Source organism: Emys orbicularis, chromosome 3, assembly GCF_028017835.1.
Source record: "Emys orbicularis isolate rEmyOrb1 chromosome 3, rEmyOrb1.hap1, whole genome shotgun sequence".
NCBI lineage: Eukaryota > Metazoa > Chordata > Testudines > Emydidae > Emys > Emys orbicularis.
In genome coordinates, this window is record NC_088685.1 from 125,768,558 (window position 1) to 125,786,414 (window position 17,857).

Genomic DNA, 17,857 nt, shown 5'->3' on the forward strand with positions numbered 1-17,857 from the left:
ATCTGGCAGTTTGACGTGCAAAGTACTTCATACAGTTGTTGAATAGCCAGGCTCTTCACTCTCAGTTAGGTTGTAAAGGCACTGCTACTCAGAAGTAACTGTCTGGACTCATGGACTTAATAAGCCAAAAGGGAAATTTTCTATACTGTGAAATGGGTTTATTCTATTCATATTCATCAGTCTGGTGCCTTTCCTTGTATGTTTTATAGCATGTTAAAATAGAAGAGAATTTTTTCCCTTTAATTCTTAGACAAGACCTTATCTTGAAGTGATGCCACAGATAGTCTATTGATGGGAAATTTGGTGGAAATTGGTTTAACTATAGGCCAGTAGGAAAAGACATGGAGATGTCATCTATCTACATTTGTGGATCAGAATAGCAGAACACAATTTTACAATTAAAGAAAATTTTCTTTCATATTTGCCTCAAAATCAGGCTACACAACAGGTTGGAAAATTTGAATAATCTGATTGGTTATGATGATGCTATAGTAGAACATTTAGGAACATATTGCTAAGCTCTTGTCTTTAGAAACATTATGTGGCAATGAGTTCCTCAGTCTGTTTCTGCATTCTTTTGTATATTCCCACTTTTGGAACTTGGGGAACACAGGGAGGGAAATACAAGAAAATAATACTAAAATCTAGACTAAGGAAAGATCTGGCCTAAGAACATGAAAGCATGTTTTGTTTGCTCTTTGAGGTAGCTGAGAAGGAAATGAACTACGTGGTGGGGGAGGGCATTCCCTTATAGAGTAGGGTGATGACATCACCCTTGCACAAGATCTCTCATGCACACCCCAAAGGACATGGCTTTTCAAGGCAGTTCTGCAGCTTGAGGCCAGGGGTCATATCCCACAAGCGTGAATACAAAGAGACGACTCTCAAAGCGCAACAGTTATTGGTAAATAACTGCTCTTTATTTGAAAAAGTATTTCTTTTTATCAGTTTTGAATTTGTCACCTTTTACTTTCCTTGAACTTGTTATGTGGCGACAGGGAGAAAAGAAGCTCCTGATCTGCCTTTTCTATACTATTCATTATTATATATTCTTTTATCATGTCCTCTGTTATTCATATACTTTCTAGGGTAAACAATCCCAGACTTTTCAATCTTCATGTGAGAGTTTTTCCATTCCCCTCATCATTCTTGTCACCCTTGTCTAAACCTCCTCTAATTCTGCAATATCCTTTTAAGATAGGGTGACCAATCAACTACACATATTATTTCAGATGAGATTACTATTGATTTTTATAATGGCACTGTATTATTTTTTGTATTTTCTCCAGCCCTTTCCTTATTCATCCTAACATCTTGTTTGCTTTTTTGACAGTAGCTGCACATTGAGCAGAGGTCTTCATTGAGCTGTGTACAGTAATGCCCAGCTCTCTTTCCTGAGTTGATATGATTAATTTAGACCCTTGTAAAGTATATGAATAGTTCAGCTTTTTCCCTCCAATATTCATTACTTCACATTTTTCAACATTGAATTTCATCTGCTGCCTTTTGTTGCTCATTCATCTAATTTGGTTAGGTCCCTCTGAAGTTCCTCATAGTCTTCTCTGGATTTGACAAACCTAAATAACTTTGCCATTTCTAGCTGGTGCTGCCACACTGCTCACCTCCCTTTTCAGATAATTCATAAACAATACTGGTCTTAGATGTTGAACAACTCTGCTGCTAACCCTTTTGCCATGATGAAAATTACCTATGTATTCCTATTTTTTCCCTGTGTTTTAGCCTGTTTTTGATCAATAACAGTACTTAGTTCCTTTAGTAACTTCTTGTGAAGGACCTTGACAATGGCTTTTGAAAGTCTAGAAAATTATGTCAGCCACCTCTCCTTTATCCACTACTTTACTGACATATTCAAAGAGTTCTAATAGATTAGTGAGACATAGTTTTCCTTTAAAGAAACCATTCTGATTAGACAGATTCATATATGTTCTTCTGGGGAAGGGGGTATATGGTTATTATTGTATTTTTAATTATCATTTCAACATATTTACCAGGTGCAGATGTAAGTCTTACTGGTCTGTAATTCCATTGATCACTCATAGGGCCTTTTGAAATACAGGTAAAAAATTTGCTATCCACGAAACCTCTGCTATAGTAGGCTTGCAGAGGGCAGTGGAAGTGCTTCAAAGAGATACTGAAAGTACACCTTAAAAAGGGAGGCATCAACCCAACAAACTGGGAGGACTTGGCGTGGAACAGAACACAGTAGCGCCACACCCTACGCTAAGCGACAGCTCTAACACCTTCTGTGTAGGCCCCATGTGGATGAGGAAGGCGCCAGAGAGGCCCATACATGATAGAGAGGAGGTCTTTAAAAAGAAGACTGCAGTTAGCGGGGGGAAGGAGCAGGATCACCCTAAGCAGCAGATTGCAGAAGTGACTCCTGAAGCTGTGGAGGGAACTCCTAGGCAGGAAACCTTCACCCTGATCCTGTGGAGATGACAGCGAGCTCCCAGCTAAGCCTGTCTCAGAGACCTAGCCACAGCAATTTCACCAAACCCATTTTGGCTGGATCATTGGCAGCACTATAGATGTGCCCACCCACACTTTTGCTGGGACTGCAGGGAGGGAGTACGAATGATTGACTGCATGGCGTTTTGTGACTTTCATTTTAATCTCCAAGCCAGAGAGACTTAAGGAGGCCCACAAAGGGCAAAGGCCCCCTTGCAAAAAGTAGGGAACTTGGGCCTGTGTTGTGACCACACAGTGTAGGTAACTGGGTGTGGTCAGGTTCCCTTATCCCCTGAGGGAGAAACCACCCAGGACTCTGTTACACCTTCCTTTTGAGTATGTCAAAACACTTCACAATCATTAATGAATAAAACCTTATAACACTTCTGTGAGGCAGATATTTTACACTTGAGGAAATTGAGGTACAGAGACAATGTTACAATGGCTATCATAATGTACTTCAGTAGGATATGAGAGTACTCAGCACCTCCTGTGAAGACACTCATCCTCTCAGGATCAGCCCACCTTTGCTTTTATCATGACTGTATTTTCTCCATATACGGTATTGCTACATATACCTAAATATATAATACCATTTTGCAATCCCGCATATAAAATTTTACATTTAAGTTTGTAACATGTTTGAGATTTGTATTCATTTATTTTATTCACAGTTCACTGTAACTAAATGTAAAATCACCTCAGCCTTAAAATCCTATAGTAATTTAGGGCTAAAGGCATTTGTCAACACATTGTAGCAACCCTTTAAAGCTGTGCTACTAAGATTCTTCTTGAAGACGCTTTGAAATTGATGTGGCTTAGTGGAATAAATCCCTTCTTGATGCAGGAAAGCCAGCAGTATTTAAAAGGACTATGACTAGTTCATAGACATTGTATAAAATCCTTTGGGCCAGTAGATTTAATTCAATGTAAATGGAATCCAGATCATATGGGGTCCTAAATATGATTAGAGTAGACTGTATTTTTTCTTTTATAAGAGTTATTTGAACACTTAATATAAAGAAATTAAGTAACTATAATATAGGATTATTTAATATGAAAATCTGTCAAAAGTAAACCAAAAATTCTGAGTTAAAATTGCTTATTTGTCCTTAGTTTGTCCACAGAATTACTGAAAATTAAGTCACAACTTAATTAATACAATGCAAAATAAAGCTACACGTTCAAGTAGATACTTTTTATATCCTTGGTACTTCCAGTCTGTATGGACGAGATTATAATTGCTTTAAACACTTTTTTTATAGGATTCTTGAGGTTCTACGTAATCATCTGACTTTGACACTAATCACTGTGCCCAGCAGAAACACAAAGAAATTGGGAACTTTTGTAGAAGTGTACTCAGTTCTGAGCCCAGTGTTTAGGCTTTCTGTCTGGCATGTTGGCATCAATTGATCTTTGTGGGTTTTCAAGATTTTAGAACACAATTACCCTCCCAAGAATTCAATCAGACATTGTCATTAAATATCTGCAACAGAGCTATTTGTGCAGGCATGTCTAAAAGTTGAAATGCATATAAATTATAGGAAAGGAGAAATGCCTGCAGTAGTTCATTGCAATTTATGTGGTTGCATAGCATACATTCTTATGTCTTAAATTTTCAAAATTGACTAGTGAATTGGACACCTCAGTTTTGGGGTGCCCAATCTGAGACACTTTAAAGAGGCCTGATTTTCAGAAATTATTGAGCACCTCCCTCTGAAAATGACACCCCTTTAAGATGTCTCAAGTTGAGTATCCAAAATCACTAGTAACATTAGAAAATGTAGATGTGTATCTATCTGTGTTTATATATGTGTATGAGAAGTGGTTCTGAGGTTCATAAGATTGTCCTGCATTTGGCATGCCAACATACCCACACTCTACCTGAGTAAGCAAGCTGGGGGCAGCAGCTCAACAGGGTCTTCTGGATTCTATGTTGTGCATTTATCCTAAAAATAATTAGTGATTGAATACATTGCCTTCATTCAATGAAGTATAGATCACTGCATCACTGCATTGCCTTCATTCAGTGAAGTATAGATCGCTGGGTCGGGCAGGAGAAAAACCTTTCCTCTGCATATATGATCTTTTTAAACTACGTGGCATGCCTGTCCCAGCCAGCAGCAGGACTTATTGGAGATCCTGTGACTCAGCAAATTCTGGATCCAATTCATGGGTCTGTTGTGATTGGTCAGATGGTGACATTTGAGAGCTCCACTAAGTAGCTCCACTCAGTACATTCTTCAAACCTTAGGTTCTGATCTGGTACTAATTTTCATTGAGTCTGTTTTTAATCAAGACAGAAACTAGCTGAAGGTCTTTATTTTTTGCTGAAATTAGTATTCTGTCCTCACAAACACATGAGGTCCCATGGAAGCTGTTGGGAATGAAGCGTGTGAGTACAGAATTTGGCCTATGTTGTAACATTGAAAACACTGACTGTGTGACATGATGATATAATTTTTAGAGTACTTTTGTAATATCATCACAACATGATGGTTTGTTATACAAGACATTATGAAGATTTTGGTTGCTACTAAGTACTAATGCAAACTGGATATTTTGTGGTCACTGATTGTCCAGAATCACTTTTTAATCGGCTTGGGGGTGGGGTGGATGATTTTTGATGATGTCATGGTGTCTTGTTAACACCTAATGATGCATGGCTGGGTCCTCATGAAAGAAACACACTTATTCCATCATATAAAATGGGCATGAGAGGGTAACTGTTAATGGGAGAAAAGGGAACAATGATAATTAAACACCTCAGTGGATAGGGAGAGGGGTGGAGATAGTTAGGCAGTTGGGAGAATGTGGAAGAGTGAGGGGCTCAAGGAGAAAAGCTGACTATTTATAATGACCTCCTCTTCTGAAAGTACCGAGCTTCTATTTTGCATGTGCATAGCTATCTTCAAGATCGGGACCCCAACTGATCATTCTTCAATATTCCAAATTAGTTTTATATAAAAGAAAGTGAATTGAAACTGGCTTTTGGGCCACAGATTGCTGCTGAAAATGAAGTTATGTTTGTAGGAAATAGTCCAAATAATACAGGAGAACTTGAGAGAGGAAGGTTTAGAAAAAACGGATCCATAAGAATTTATATCCTTTCCTATAATATTTTCTCTTATATATTTACTAAGAGCAAATTTCCATGGTAGAAGGATGTTTTGCAATCCCTTCCCTCCTCTATATTTAACTGTTGTTTTGTTTTTGTTTTTTTAAAAGTGTAACTGTAGAATTAAACAGCCATAATGTAATAGCAACAAGCTACTCTAGCATTTGCATTTATAGTCTATTGATGCACTTCTTAGTTTGGGTAAAGCTACTTTGCCTTCAGCTTTATGCCTCTCAACAAATGCAAGACATGCAGCAGTAGATTATTATTATTATATAGTTTAACTTGTTTCAGCACACTAAATTAAAGCAGTGCGCTGCAGAAAATGTTATTCATTTAGAAAAGAAGATGTTTACAACTTATTTTCCCCAATAACTCAAAAGACTAAAGCTGTGGTATTAGCGTTTGCAAACCTCACAGCATGGCTACTTTCAAGTGTTCCCTTTCTAACAATCAAGCACAATTAAACTAAATACATATTCTTGTTGTAGCGAAGTTACAAATGGTTGTACTGATTGGCATTTGTGATTGACATCCTAAATTGCCTAACAACTTTTCTCAGTTATTTATTATATTTTTTGGTTCATGCTGGGATTTGATCTTTAAAGGGAAGTGGAAAATAGCAGAAGATCAAAATGTATCTGTAAATTATATGTTTTTGCCTAAGTCCTAGATATCAAACAAAGTAAACAGAATGATTGATCATGTGTTCTCATTTCAATTTAAAAAACAATTATGTTTAGGAAGGCAAATTTGGGTCCCTGCTCTTGGAAATGAGGAGCGTATTTTGGCTGGAAACTTATTTAACAACAAAAAAATAGGCTAAGATTTTGACATAACCACGTGACTCCAGGAGCTGGACCTCTAGGCACATGCTCATGATGCCTGTTTCTTAACCCATCTCTGCTTTAACGGGGACCTCTTCAAAAACAGACTTCCATACACAATGCTGTTCTGTGACTAGCAAGAACTGAAACATAAACGGAGGTTGGGTTTCTTTGAACAATCAACCAGACAATTATGTTTAATGAAGAAAAGGCCTGTTTGTAGCAAATGAGTAAAACTGTTCAAGAATAACTCATATATTTTAAAAAGCAGTACTTGTATGATGCCACTTAGAGTGGATGATCAGCTGAGTTAGTAGTGGTTATGCAAATATAAACTGCTTAGCAGTTGTTCCATTTGTTCCCTAATTTTAAGAAGATGTAGACAAGATACTAAGTAAGACAAGGTGTCAAGCACACTCTTAGATGCTGAAAAAATAATGAGACAAATTTAGCTGTGGTATAAGTGTGTTGAAGTCAGTGAAGAAGATATAGTGGGTTACATTCATCCCTATTGTGTTTGTTTGCCTTATGCAGGAAATTTTTCCAAGCATCTCTTTGGTCCATCTTGATCTGGTAGCCCTGTCTATTATCAAGGCAGCCCATTATAAAATTCTTTAGCATCCTTATGATTTGGAAGAGGGAGCTGATATTTGGCAGGGGGTGGCATTTGTATCAGGGATGTGTCTTTTGCTCACTTCATGAAAATTCACCCAAATTTTGTCAAGTTATAAGCCACTGAAAGACTGTAGTTTGTGAAAGTTCATTAGAGGTGACTTAGGTTTTATTAGTTAAAAATCTTAGATTCATTCCTCATAGAACATGCACCATCTCCCCACAGTTCTGAGTGCTACTGAGACTGCATATGTACCATCCCCACAGGCATACTTCCTCCAGTCCAGGGCTAAGGGCAGAGCCAGATTTTCCCTGTAAGGGTTGCTTAAGGCCAGAATGAGGCTGGGCACTGGAGCTGAGAGCAGGGAGACTAGTTCTCCTGTGCTCACAATGAGCCTACTTCTGGCACCCAGGAAGAGGAAGCTGTCTGATTTGAATTCAGAGGAGAATTAAAGCTAGACAGTAGGAACCTACAGGACTAGAATCTGGGACTAAGAGGGTTATAGGCAGCTGACACTTCCACATCACCACTAGAAGCTTAGGTTGTACTCCCATAGGATGTGAGGCTGGTGTTGGCGGGAGGTACTGTTCAGCAGGACCTGAGTGGCAGCCCTTCACAGACCACTGATTGGCCGGTAGCAGTACTTAAACCAGGAAGGCACACAGACTGCTTGCCTACCTCTGCTTCAGACCCTAGGTTCTGGCTTCTGATGCTGTCTTGTCTTTGATTTTGTTATTCAGTTGCTGTTTATAACCTACTACCTGATCTTCTGATAACCTGACCCTGCCTGCATCCTGATGTCTGACTTTCAGTTTGCCCTCCAGCCTGTCTTGAGCTCTGATCTCCTGGTATCTGACCTGACTCCTGTTCTGACCACTAAGTCAGACTTGCCCTTCTCTTAGTTGTGACACAGACCATGGGGAAGGAAAGGAATAGATTGGGTCAAGGAGTCTAGTGAGAGTTCTGTATCTGGAAAGATAATGGAGCAAATAATTAAGCAATCAATTTGCAAACACCTAGAAGATTATAAGGTGATAAATAACAGTCAGCATCGATTTGTCAAGAACAAATCATGTCAAACCAACCTGATAGCTTTCTTTGACAGGGTAACAAGCCTTGTGAATAGGGGGGAAGTGGTAGATGTGGTATATCTTGACTTTAGTAATGCTTTTGATACTGTCTCACATGACCTTCTCATAAACAAACTAGGGAAATACAACCTAGATGGAGCTACTGTAAGGTGGCTGCATAACTGGTTGCAAAATCGTTCCCAGAGAGTAGTTATCAGTGGTTCACAGTCATGCTGGAAGGGCATAACGAGTGGGGTCCTGGAGGGATCGGTTTCTGGGTCCAGTTCTGTTCAATATCTTCATCAATGATTTAGATCATGGCATAGAGAGTACACTTATAAAGTTTGTGGACGATACCAAGCTGGGAGGGGTTGCAAGTGCTCTGGAGGATAGGATTAAAATTCAAAATGATCTGGACAAACTGAAGAAATGGTCTGAAGTAAATAGGATGAAATTCAATAAAGACAAATGCAAAGTACTCCACTTAGGAAGGAACAATCAGTTGCACACATACAAAATGGGAAATGACTGCCTAGGAAGGAGTACTGCGGAAAGGGATCTGGGGGTCATAGTGGATCACAAGCTAAATATGAGTCAACAGTGTAACGCTGTTGCAAAAAAAGCAAACGTCATTCTGGGATGTATTAGAAGGAGTATTGTAAGCAAGACATGAGAAGTAATTCTTCCGCTCGACTCCGCGCTGATTAGGCCTCAACTGGAGCAGTGTGTCCAGTTCTGGGCACCACATTTCAGGAAAGATGTGGACAAATTGGAGAAAGTCCAGAGAAGAGCAACAAAAATGATTAAAGATCTAGAAAACCTGACCTATGAGGGAAGATTGAAAAAATTGGGTTTGTTTAGTCTGGAGAAGAGAAGACTGAGAGGGGACATGATAACAGTTTTCAAGTACATAAAAGGTTGTTACAAGGAGGAGGGAGAAAAATAGTTCTTCCTGAGGATAGGACAAGAAGCAATGGGCTTAAATGGCAGCAAGGGCGGTTTAGGTTAGACATTAGGAAAAACTTCCTAACTGTCAGAGTGGTTAAGCACTGGAATAAATTGCCTAGGGAGGTTGTGTAATCTCCATCACTGGGGATTTTTAAGAGCAGGTTGGATAAACACCTATCAGGGATGGTCTAGATAATACTTAGTCCTGCCTTGAGTGCAGGGGATTAGATGACCTCTTGAGGGCCCTTCCAGTTCTATGATTCAGACTGAAGATGGTGGGGGAAAAACTGTGGCTGGGAATTGGAGGGGAACATTGGGATTGGTGAGGAAAAATGAAGCTGGATATTGTGAGGAGATTGGGACTGGCTAGGCAAACAGACTGAGTGTTGGAAGGAGGGCAGGATGGGACTGGTTGGGCAAGAAGACTGGGAGCCAGCAAGTGAAATGGGAAGGAGTGGGAGCCAGTTGACTGTGGGTAGTGCTTAAATTTACAACTCTAATACATATTTTAATGCAGTTTTTTTGTATGTGCAACATTTGTTATTGGCAGTAGGCTCTCCAGAGCTAGAGTTGCAACAAGATTCCCAGATAAAGCCCTGTGTTAGTCCCTGTATAACCTTGTTTTAGTTTAGAATATTGGGTTTGCCAGATTTACCTCCAGCGTATAGGAGAATATTTCTGCAAAGTTTTTGGGGGAAAAAAATCATCAAGTATCTCGAATAACAGGTTATTAAAAATTTCTGATATAAAATTTTGGCTTTTGTCTAATATTTGTTTCTATCTAGCTGAAAAAGGCTTGTTGCTATCCCTGCAAAATCTTCAGATAAATATCCTAGAAAACTTGTATATTAGTTATGACTGAAGAAAATAAACTTCAATAAGCAAAGTTATCAATGCTTTTTGTTGCTAATTTTGTACTAATTCCTGCTCCCAGTGATAGCAATAGTTTTGCCTTTCACTTCAGTGGAAGCAGGACCTGGAATACATGTATGTGAATATGTTGTCCTTTATTGGTTGGGTGCAATTTAGAAGAAGAAATGGGGGGATTTCTATATCTGGTATGTAACTGATTTTCTTTTAGCTTATGTAGGAGAGGTCTTTGGTCTTGGAAATGTAAAATCAAGTTTCTGATCCTGGCTCTTCAGGTGTGTGAGACACCAATTTAAGCTAATTTGATACAAGGCACTTTTAAACTAAAGTAAAAGAGACACACAAGGGAGTTGCACCAATTTAACTATGGGCTTGTCTACATTTGAAATGCTACATTGGCACAACTCCAGTTCTGCTGCTGTAGTACTTCAATGTAGATACTACCTATGCTAACAGGAGGGGTTCTCTTTCCGGTGTAGGTAATCCACCTTCCCGAGAGGCAGTAGCTAGACTGACAGAAGAATTTTTCTGTTGACAGCACTGTCTACACCAGAGGCTAGGTTGGCTTAACTAAATCATTCGGGGTGTGTGGATTTTTCACACCCCTGAATGACCTAGCTGGGTTGACCTAATTTTTTAGTGTAGACGAGGCCTAAATTATTTAACTAAATTGATTTAGAAACTAAGTACAATTTTCTCACAAAGACTAGACCTCAGAATCCCCAAATTAAATGTCATAGAGTATCAGGATTGGAAGGGACCTCAGGAGGTCATCTAGTCCAACCCCCTGCTCAAAGCAGGACCAATCCCCAACTAAATCATCCCAGCCAGGGCTTTGTCAAGCCATATCTGTGCAGCCAAGAAGGATGCCTGAGCTTTTGGAATGTTAGAATAGGTCCCAGGGATATGGATTAGTGGCTAAAGGAGCAGGTTTTCTGGAAGAGATGCATCTTGTATTATTGTCCTAGATTCTTATAATGTATATTTTGAATTTTCAGAAAGCTGTGAATAATGTTTCTGTACCATTTTACATGAGGCGCTTCATGCTATCAGTTAACTGGGCTATGTAACTAATATGGAAAAACAATCAAGAGCATAATTATCAACAGTTTATTCAAGTGTAGTCTGGAGCTTGGTCAGTAGTCTATCACAATTTTAAACAGCTGAAACATTTAATTGTACAGTATCTCAGTATTCATACAAATAGGATTGGAAGAAGAAAACAGCAGTACAGTAAAATAAGTTTTGTATTACATGCCATAAGAAAAATATGTTGACAGCTAAAGGTGTTTTTTAACAACTTGACATCCATGCAGCAAAATTTCAATATTTATGGGGAAGGTGACTTGAAACATCATCCCTGAGACCACTATTTTGTCATGGTAGGTTAAGTTAGGCTCCAAATATAGGAAGAACCATTTTAACACTCTCCCTCAGCAAGATGCATAATCTTAAATGCTTTTTCCCCCCTGATAGTCCAAGAGTTTACCATGATGCTTATTCAAATAGGGTTAAGAAAAATCTTTTAATACAGTGTGAGTCTGAGCAGTGGTTTGGAAGATGGAATTTACTATGTGGGAGGCTGAATTTCACTCTTAATATTTCAAAGATCCTCTATGCATCATGCTGTTAATAGTCTAATAAAACAGTGTTATGATGACGGTACATTTAAAAAGCTCATGATAAAAATGTGCTTCATTAATCATCCATCTTTTATTTCATATTTAAAATAGCATATGCAGCATAAATTCAAATAATTGAAGATTCTATTTTTTTAAACAATTATGTTTCCTGTAATGTGTGTGTAGGTTTTCCTTCACTTGTTATGCTTTCAGCGTTGCTTTATCAAAGTATTGCCCTATGTGCATTAGCACAATGAACTTATGATGCCTTCTGTCTACCAGTTGGTAAAAAAAAAAAAAAAAAAAATCACTCCAGGCTGGAGGACAAAGTCCTGAAAACTAAAATAAATAATAAACTCCCTTCAGTTGTATATCCTGAGGATTTTAAAAGTTAATCTTCCACAGAAACAGTCTAGACCTCAGACTAGGGTGCACATGTAGTTCTTGGTCTCAGTGTAATGCTGTTATCCTAAGGGGAAAGGAACAACAGCATAAATCTCTTTGAGCCGAGGAATCCACTCCTACTGTCAAAAGTCCACTGAGAAGGCATGTCATGGTAGTATTGGAAACCATTGTCTGCCTCCGCAGTCTAAACAGCCGTTGGGAGACATGATTCACAGCTTGTGTGGACAGATATGCACTAGCTCTACTTGGGCTAGCACTCTAAAAATACTGTGGCTATAGCAGCACAGGCAACAGCTTGGGCTTACCAGCTGAGTGCATACCCAGGGGTTGTGGGATTGTATTCAGGGAGCCAGCCCAAGCTGCTGCTTGTGCTGCTCCATACATATCCAGAGGGTTGGGCAGGATTGTACTTGAGTGCCTAGCTTGAGCTGGTGCCCATGCCACCGCAGCCACGCTTAATCTGATAACTTCAAAATGCAGCAACCAGGAGCAGACACCTGAGTGAGAGCTACTCAAAGGAATGACACCACAGCACAACTGCAGTGGATGCACTGTCACAGGAGTTGCTATATTTTGAAAAATATTATCTAATGCAGAAAATGAAGAGAAAACAAACCAGTGTACTACCAGTGACCTTTCACTGGTCCAGGAGTCTATAGTTTCATGAGTTGATGTCTTGTAACACATCCACCCCTTCAGCTACCACCTTTTCGGGACTTGGTCATACAGGAACAAAGACACAAAGCCTGAATCTGGCAGTTTGTCTACTGGACATAGTTAGATAAGAAGAGCTGGGTATTCAGATTAAATCAGTACCATTCTTCTAGCACAGGGCATCAGCCATCTATCACAATTTGCTACCCCTAGATCAGAGGATGACAAAGGTGAGAGGTAGCAAATTGTGACAGATGGTTGATACATTCTCATGGTGCACTACACTCTGAATCAATACAAGCATTCCTGGTGAGTACACTCACCACCGACACAAGGAGCCAAGTAGGCACGTGCACAAGTGACATACTAACTGCTGTGACTATATGCTCATGTAATGTGAGTTAACAAAAGTTTGTAGTGTAGATATGGCCTTAGGTATATGAATTGTTTGGGAGATGTGACAGCAAAAGTTGGAGGTTAGGCCAAGATTCGCTCAGGGGATTAGCCTCCTACTTTTGTGGTTCTGAGCCTTCTGCACCCTAAAGGCTCAGGAATATAAAAAGAACCCAGTATCATTTATTTATTTTTTTAAAATTTCATGACTTGAGAGTGTATAACTCATGATCTTTGAATTCTTGTGGTTGTAGATGTCTGTTCATTATGTTGTGAAGGCCAAACTATAAATAGGTTAAAAAAAGAATTCGATAAATTCCTGGAGGATAGGTCCATCAGTGGCTTTTAGCCAAGATGGTTAGTGTTGGAATCCCATGCTCTGGGTGTCCATATCCCTAGTCTCTGACTGCTAGAAATGGAGTGGACAACAAGATCACTTAATGGCTGCCTGTACTGTTCATTCCCCCCGAAGCATCTGGCACTGTCCACTGTTGGGAGACAGGATACTGAGCTGGACCATTATTGACCCAATCTGGCCATTCTTATGTTCAGTAAAAATTACAGTAGATTTTGCCTTTGAGAAGGATTTAATCTGCAATAGTATACTGCTCTTAGTGAATATTTGGGAACCAAGTTTTACACACAAGCAGTGACATGCGAAAAACCACTAAAGTCTGGATTGAGAGGCAAAATAACAGTCGAAGAAAGGCAATTCCCATTGGTGGATCAAATGAAAATGAAGAAGTTTTGACACAAAGCTAGGAAATCAGTCAGACTGGAAGTCACATGATCCAACAGAATAAACATGTGCTATAAAAATAAAATGAAAAATTTAGAATTAAAAATTCCAAATTAAAACCCACAGTAAAAACATAGGAAGTGATATACTAGAAACACAGATATCATTGCTAAAACTACTAGCAACTATTTATTTATAAACATTTTCAATAATTATTTGCTATTAAAATATAAATTAAATAATACAATAATATCCGTCTGCACAAGGTTGACCAAGGTAAATGATGAAGTGATAAGAGTAATAAAAATAACATTTTAAAAATTAAACAATTAGAGGGAGCAAAACTGTATTTAAAATGGATTACAATAAAGGGAGTGTAATTCAGGGAATCACAGCAGCAGATAAGACACATTTGTGAATGGCTCTGAGACTTTATGCAAACATATAAACTGATAAGGGATTCTTTTAAATACACCGGACTCTTGCTAAAACGTGTGTCTATATAACACGAATTCACATATAACGCGGTTGCAGCCATGGATCCCAAATTTAATTACTTTAATTGCAATTCATTTTAACGCGGTCTCCGCATTAATGCGGTACCGCGTATGGATCCCAAATCCCGCATTCTAGTCAGGGTCCGGTGTACTCAAAATGTGTGACAGTTTTTGGGGGTGTAACAGGTCACGCACTCACTACCACGGCGCCTCATGCTGGTCATCCAGGAATTAGCTGGTATCTCTCCTGCTGTCTTTTCATTATCAATCTCCACCACTATATTTCAGGCCCCGCATCCCTCCCAGCCCACAGTGCCCCTTCTCCTGGGTACTGCCCCGCAGCAGTGCCCCCACATTCGTGGTCCTCCCCTCCAGAGGGAAACCCAATCCCCTAAGCCAGTGGTTCCCAAACTGGGGTTCATGAACCCCTGGGGATTCGCAAAATGTTACAGGGGGTTCTCGGGGAAAAAATTCCCTAATGGTGGACAGAGCTGTCCCTAGGGACCCCAGGCAGCACGGGGCCAGCAGCCTGGAGCCCCTGCACTTCCAAGAGCTAAGCAGATCAAAGCAAGCATATCTATCTCACTGAGGAGATTTAAACTTCAAGATTCCTTATAAGAAATGGAAAAGAAGGTGGATCTTTTTTGCTGTTTTTAAAATTAAATAGGCAGCTAGTATTGTTTTTAAAATTATTATTATGAAGAACAAGTTTAAGCTTTGTTGTAACATGCGTTGTTTGCCTGGACTGCTCAAGACCTGAAAGCTTGTGTAGGAGGAACTCTTTGAGTTGGCTTCTTAAATACCTTCATGCTGTTTCACATCTGATACTCCTTGATGAAACATAGGAGCCTTGTCTTATAACAGGCTTATTCAAAGTGATACAAGCTACAAAAGTGAGATCTTGGAAGAGAGTGTTGCTGTTTTCATAATGTAATAAAAATACTGTAATGTTAAATAATAATAATAAATAGTGTATAATAAGCATGTCATAAAAACAAATTTTGTATTTCCAAGATCACTGCTTTTATAATTAATACTCAGGTAAAGGAGAAAATCCCTGGAAATATTCATTTTTAGGAGGGGGTTCATGAGACTTGACATTTTAGTGAAAGGGGTTCACAGGTTGTTAAAGTTTGGGAACCACTGCCCTAAGCCCACCTTACCTCAGTGACCTACTGCCAGTCTTCATCTAACCACTTTACACAGGGGCAAACTGCAGTCTGCAATGGCCACTCATCATCAGCCAGGGGGTTGGACCTTGTTGCCTCTTCCTCCCCACAGCCCTAGTACCTTCTCTGGCCCTGACAGCAAGGCCTCTGCCTGGGGATCTACCAGGCTGGAGCTCCCCCAACTCCTCCTGCCCTTCCCCAGCACTACGCTGTCCAAAGTACCTTTTGCTCTTTCAGGATGCCAGGTCCATCTCTCTCCAAGACTGGAGAGAGACTGACTACCTTCTGGCCCTGCAGCCCTTTTATAGGGTCAGGCCTGGCCCTGATTGGCTGCCTCCTAGCCTTTTCTGATTGGCTCTCCGCCCCAGCCCTCTCCAAGGGCTGGCTTTTAACCCTTTCAGGGCCGGAGCGGGGTGACTGCCCCGCTACAGTGGGGTGTATGTGAAATATTTCACTGAATCAAGTCTCCTGTACCACCTCAGTATGTTATATCAGACAGAGAAGAGCTGCCTTGTGTAGGCATTGGGATGCCTGTGCCTTTAAGAACAGAGTCCTAAGAAGCAGGTGCTGAGACACATGGTCATGAGTGAGAGGAAATAAAAAAGCCCCTCTGCCCCTCTCTATTTTTGTAAACACCACAGGGGTAACTGTTACCCCCTCTGTGACTCTCTGTGCCAGGGTTTTGCCCTCTGGCAGCCCCTCACCCCGGTCTTAAACCTGGCTCTACCCTTCATCCCTGATTTTACCCGTTGGCCCTTCTCCTGCCCAGTCTCCAGCTGTTTTACAACCCCGTGCAGTCAGTTTCTGCCCCCTGCTCAGACCCTGCCCACCTGCCCTCCAATTTGCCCCCTTTGCCCTCCTTTAATCTATGTGAATAGCAGCAGATTTTAATCCCCAGCAGATGTTACTGAGAATGCTCAGTCCATGTGAGCATGCTCAGTACAAGCCAAGCAGCAGGCAGGCGGGCCACGCCATGTCTGCCTGCCGCCCTGCTGAGCTCCTAGCGCCATGGGGAGAGACTGCTGTGGCCGGGTCACTGGGCCCACGATCCTGCCAAGAGGTGGGCGGTATTGAGCACCCTTGGCTCTGGCTAACGCCGGTGGGCCCAATCCTGCAGGGGCAGGCAATGCCGCTGGGCTCAATCCTGTGTGCCGCCCCATTTTTGTGCCCCTGCCAGCTCTACGCCCTGGGCAGCTGCCCCACCCTAGTTACGGCCCTGCTTCCTTACTGCAGTTTCTTCAGGATGGCCTGATCATAGATTTCAGAGGCAGCTTCCTGAAGGGACATAAATCAGCACTCAGTTTAGTTTGCTTATAGATGGAAGGATTGTAGCCACCTCATCCTCATTTGGCAAGATTTCTCAAAGAGGCAGAGAAAATCAATCTATAAAAGTATTCCAATCTCTGACATGGATCCTTAACTAGTATTGAGGCTCATAATGAACATCCCTTCAAGATACTGAGCTCAGCACTTCTCAGCTTCCTGACTACTAAAGTGGTTTTCCTAGTGGCCATTACTTTCACTTGGAGAGTAATGGAATTAGCAGCCTTGTCAGTCAAGCCTTAATTATACTCCATTTGGACAAAGTGATCCTCAATACATTAGAGAACTTCATACCCAAAAGAGATTGCATTTTTCATAGGACACAAGGCAAAACACAAAAAAAAGGGGAGGAGAAGAAGTAGGGGTAGAGGTTGGTGACACATTTTGGGTGTGTATACAGAGCCCACTAGTCTTATTTTAAGAGGTCAAAGTAGCAAAGGAAGTGATACATTTGGTACTATTGAAGTCAGTAGCAAAACTCACATAGATTTCAGTGGATCTAGGATTTGGACACCCCCTCACCCCAAGTGTCTATTTCGATCAGATGCTGTTATTCTGAGGCATATGTGATCAAAAGCTTTCTAGCTCCTGAAAGTGACAAAGTACACTTCACCAGCTAAACCAAAGATTACATTTCACCGGAGCACTGCTCTTAGCTGTTGGCTTATGCTTCCTTTTATATGCTCTGGAAAGGCTTACAGATGCCAGGTATTTCCATGCCCTCTGCTTGTTAAGCTTTGCCTCACAGTGGAGCTCCAGGGATGTCTGACCTCATCACCCTCCTGTCCTCACTCCCAGCCCCAGATGGGTAACACTCCATAATTAAGTCTAACATTTTGTCACGGATATTTTTAATAAAAGTCACGGACAGGTCATGGGCTTCCGTGAATTTTTCTTTATTGCTCATGACCTGCCCATGACTTTTACGAAAAATATCCATGACAAAATGGGAAGCTCAGCTGCAGGGTCCCCACACCGCCCACAGCATCTGGGCAGCTGCAGGGGCTTGCTCTGAGCTCTGGGGGCCCCCACTGCCTGTGGGGCTCAGAGATCCAGGGTCCCCCCTCCACCCGCAGCAGCTGGGAGCTCAAGGGTCCCCCCCTGCCCGTGGCGGCTGGGAGCTCTGGGGTACCCCTGCGG

At 40.9% G+C, this 17,857-nt stretch overlaps 1 protein-coding gene across 1 annotated transcript in view; it reads left to right on the forward strand.

Moving 5' to 3' along the window:
* Positions 1–17,857, forward strand: part of PACRG (parkin coregulated) — a 464,395-nt gene that overhangs the window by 162,935 nt on the left and 283,603 nt on the right. The gene's annotated exons all lie outside the window — the stretch shown is intronic.